Source organism: Sorex araneus, chromosome 10 (assembly GCF_027595985.1).
Source record: "Sorex araneus isolate mSorAra2 chromosome 10, mSorAra2.pri, whole genome shotgun sequence".
NCBI lineage: Eukaryota > Metazoa > Chordata > Mammalia > Eulipotyphla > Soricidae > Sorex > Sorex araneus.
Window position 1 is genome coordinate 45576907 of NC_073311.1, and position 4348 is coordinate 45581254.

A 4348-nucleotide genomic window follows, 5' to 3' on the forward strand; every position below is an offset into this window, starting at 1 on the left:
ATCCCCTGCTCAGCAAGCGCTCTAACCACTGCACGTTCATCCGGCTGGAGGCAAGTCTGCTTCATCCCGTTTCTACCCATCACCTAGTGAGGTTGGAGCAAATGATTGGAGCCTAATAGACCTGTGTTAAGATGTGAGTGAAATGAAAGGCTGGGAAGGTGCCGGGCCTGCATGCGGCTGACTGCAGCTCCATTCCTGAGCACAGGGCCAGGAGTCAGACCTGAACAGAGCTGGGTGGGACCTTAAGTCTATCAAAATTTGGGGGCCGGAGTGATCGGACAGTGGGGAGGGTGTTTGTCCTGCACAAGCAGGCCTGATTCAGTTCCTTTTTTTTTTTTCTTTTTGGGTCACACCAGGCAATGCTCAGGGTTACTCCTGGCTCTGCACTCAGGAATCACTCCTGGCAGTGCTCGGGGGACCATATGGGATGCTGGGGATCGAACCCGGGTCGGCTGTGTGCAAGGCAAACTCACTACCTGCTGTACTATCATTCCAGCCCCTGATTTAGTTTCTGGCGCCCTATCCAGTCCCCCAAATCCCTCCAGGCGTGATCCCTGAGCACAGACTCAGGCATCAGCCCTGAGCAAGGCTGTTGTGACCCTCCCAAACCAACAAGCGAGACTACCCACAGCCAGGAAAGAAAAGCAAAGCTCTTTTTTTCTTCTTCTTCTTTTTTTTTTTTTTTGCTTTTCGGGTCACATCCGGAGATGCTCAGGGGCTACTCCTGGCTCTGCACTCAGGAATTACCCCTGGCGGTGCTCAGGGGACCTTATGGGATGCTAAGATTCGAACCTGAGTTGGCTGTGTGCAAGGCAAACGCCCGCCCTACCCGCTGTGCTATCGCTCCAGCCCCCCAAAAGCAAAGCTCTTGTGGGTAAGAAGCAGCTCCTGCTGTTTCCCAGCCGGGGGTCTTCTGTTCTGTGGGTACAGCGAACACCCCTGGCCCTTGGGGGACCCACTCATGCTGTGACAGTTTGCCAGGGTAAGGTAGGAGCTCCCAGGGCCACGCTGCTCTCCCTAGTCCCCCCTCACAGACGGACTCTCCCCCTAACTGTAGACCCAGCCCCCGGCCCCACCTGAGGCCCCACCCTCTGCGGCCAGAGATCTCACCACAAAGCTATTGGAGAGAGTAAGGCTAGGGTTAAAGACTTCCCTGCTCCCCCCACCCCCACCCCAATCTTGAGATAAGATCAGGTCCAAACACTGGGCACCAGGTTCAAGGCGTTTCAACCCGCCCAGTTCCTCGCACGCCCCCGCCCCCATCCGGCCCCACATCCCGCCCAGCAGCCTCTGCCCAGGCCTCGGGGAACGTTCCAGAGATGGTTGCACGCGCCTTTCCTGCCAGCGGCCCATGCTGGGGTGCCAGCTGCTCGTCACCTGGCCCGTCCCCTCTCCACCTGCCTTCTCAGCGCTCGGGCTTGACTTGTCATCACTCTCGGGAGCCTGGCTGGCCTCCACATCTCCCGTGGCTCTGAAGTGGCTGCTGGCTAGAGTACCTGCCCAGCATACGGGAGACCCCGAGTGCCGCCCCCCCACCCCCAACCCCCGCCAGTACCACCAGCACCAAAGCTAAACGTTTTTTCTTTTTGGGTCACACCCAGAGATACTCAGGGCTGACTCCTGGCTCTACACTCAGGAATTACTCCTGGCAGTGCTCGGGGGACCATATGGGATGCCGGGGATTGAACCCGGGTTGGCCGCCTGCCAGGCAAACACCCTACCCGCTGTGCTATCGCTCCGGGCCCCCAAAGCTAAACTTTATCCTGGGGTCTTCAGTCTTCCTGCTGCTGTGGAGTTTTGTTTGTTTGGGGGGGGGCACACCTGGGGCTGTGCTCAGGGCTTACTCCTGGCTCTGTGCTCAGGGGGTGTCGGGGGACCCTAAGGGGTGCTGAGGATCCGACCCGGCTTGGTCACATGCAGAGCAAACGGGTACCCACTGTCCTATCGCTCCAACCCATGCTGCTTCCAACAGGTGAGGTTGGTAGGAAGGAGGCTGAAAGGAAGACGGGGGTGGGGGAATAGAAGAGCCATGGACACTTTCTCACGGTTTGGCCCCATCCCCACTTCTTCTCGTCTCTCTGATCTGCTGAGTAAGTTACTCTGAAAGCCTTTATTTTAGGCAGGGCTGGTGTGTGTGTGTGTGTGTGTGTGTGTGTGTGTGTGTGTGTGTGTAGGGCTGGGGTGTGTGTGTGTATGTGTGTGTGAGAGAGAGAGGGGGTGGCTGGTGTGTGTGTGTGTGTGCAGGGCTGGTGTGTGTGTGAGAGAGGGGGGTGGCTGGTGTGTGTGTGTGTGTGTGTGTGTGTGTGTGTGTGTGTAGGGCTGGGGTGTGTGTGTGTATGTGTGTGTGAGAGAGAGAGGGGGTGGCTGGTGTGTGTGTGTGTGTGCAGGGCTGGTGTGTGTGTGAGAGAGGGGGGTGGCTGGTGTGTGTGTGTGTGTGTGTGTGTGTGTGTGTGTGTGTGTGCGTGTGAGAGAGAGGGGGGATGGGTATCGTTTATCATTTCTGTCTTCCCGAAACCGGATTTGTCCTGTGGGTCTCGTTGGATCCACTTTCCCCTTGGCCCCATGCTCCCCTGGGCCTCACGGTTCAGCCAGATTGTTAGAAATCCTCGAGACTGTCTTGGGGAGGGAAGGGGGCACCCACAGCAGTGCTCAGGGGTTACTCCTGGCTCTGCACTCAGGAGTCCTATAGTAACCGGAAACTTTTTCTGGTGCAGCTGGCAGAAACTCTAAAGGAATAAGCTTGATGTTCCTGTGAAGGAAAGTCTATGGGCTTCAGGACCTGTTTGATCCAGGATCCCAAACAAGCTGATCAGGGAGGTGATGGTCTCTGACGCAGACCTTCTCCACTGGAGGTCATGTCACTTCCTGGTGGTGATCAGGGGACCCAGGTGGGTCTCATGCAAGGCAAGCACCTTACCTGCTGTATTATCCCTCCTTGAGATTTTTGAGGCTTTCCTTCGCCGGGGGCCAGGGGTGGGGGGTGGGGGTGTTGCAGAGATGTTCCTCTTGCTCTGCAGCTATTCAGTTTGTGTGAGTGAGTCTGGTCCATCGCCTCCACCTGACATGACCTCCAGGGAGAAGGTCTGCATCAGAGACCATCACCTCCCTGATCAGCTTGTTTGGGATCCTGGATCAAACAGGTCCTGAAGCCCATAGACTTTCCTTCACAGGAACATCAAGCTTATTCCTTTAGAGTTTCTGCCAGCTGCACCAGAAAAAGTTTCCGGTTACTATGTTCATATTTGTTCATTTTTTATTTGGTTTTGGTTTGGGGGTCACACCCAGAGATGCTCAGGGGTTACTCCTGGCTCAGAACTCAGGAATCACTCCTGGTGATGCTCAGGGGACCATATGGGATGCGGGAAATCGAACCCGAGTTGGCTGTGTACAAGACAAATGCCCAACCCACTGTATTATTGATCTAGCCCTGAGGAGTTCTGTTTGGTTTTTTTTCTGTTGCTTTTGTTGTCATTGTTGACTTTTTGGGTCATACCTGGCGATGCTCAGAGGTTACTCCTGGTTCTGCACTCAGGAATTACTTTTGGCAGTGCTCGGGGGACCATATGGGATGCTGGGAATTGAACTCGGGTCGGCCGCGTGCAAGGCAAATGCCCTACCTGCTGTGCTATCGCTCCAGCTCTGGTCCACAACTTCTGGGTATGACCCCAAAAAGAAAAAGAAAAGTTGATCTGTTTCACAACAGTGTAAATATGCTTAATGTTTCTAAACTGTTATGGTGAGAAATTTTAATTATGAGTTGCTTTTTTTAAAATCATATTTTGAAAAATATTTAGGGATTCTTTAGTCCCTCTGAATCGGGGTTGTGCCCCTGAGTGCAGCCCTTGAGGGCTCTTTGGATCTGGCTTCCGTCTCCCTTTCTGCATTGGCCCTTCCCCCCAGCAATGCTTCTCCATTTGCTTTGAAAAGAGACGATCCCCCACTGTCCACTCTTGGGTGCACCTTATCCTTCGTTTTTGCTTGGTCTCCCACTCCATATGGATGCCACCTCCTTCAGGAAGTTCTCCCTGATGTCCATCTACGAGTGTACCTCCCAGGGGTCTGGTCGACCTGACTACTCCATGATCCCTCTTGGTCTAATTATTTTAGTACTTAGTCATGCCTCCACCCTTCTCTCCACTACATGAATGACCTGCTGGGGACAGGATATATTTTTTAATTTCTGACTTTCAATTACTGGTCACAATTCTCTGTCAACAGGGTTAAGCAAGAAATAAATGAAGACTGGGCATATGACTCAGTGGGAGAGGGAACAATTTGCATGAGTGAGATCTGGGTTCAAGTAACTTAGAGAGAGAAAGAGAGAGAGAGAGAGAGAGAGAGAGAGGGA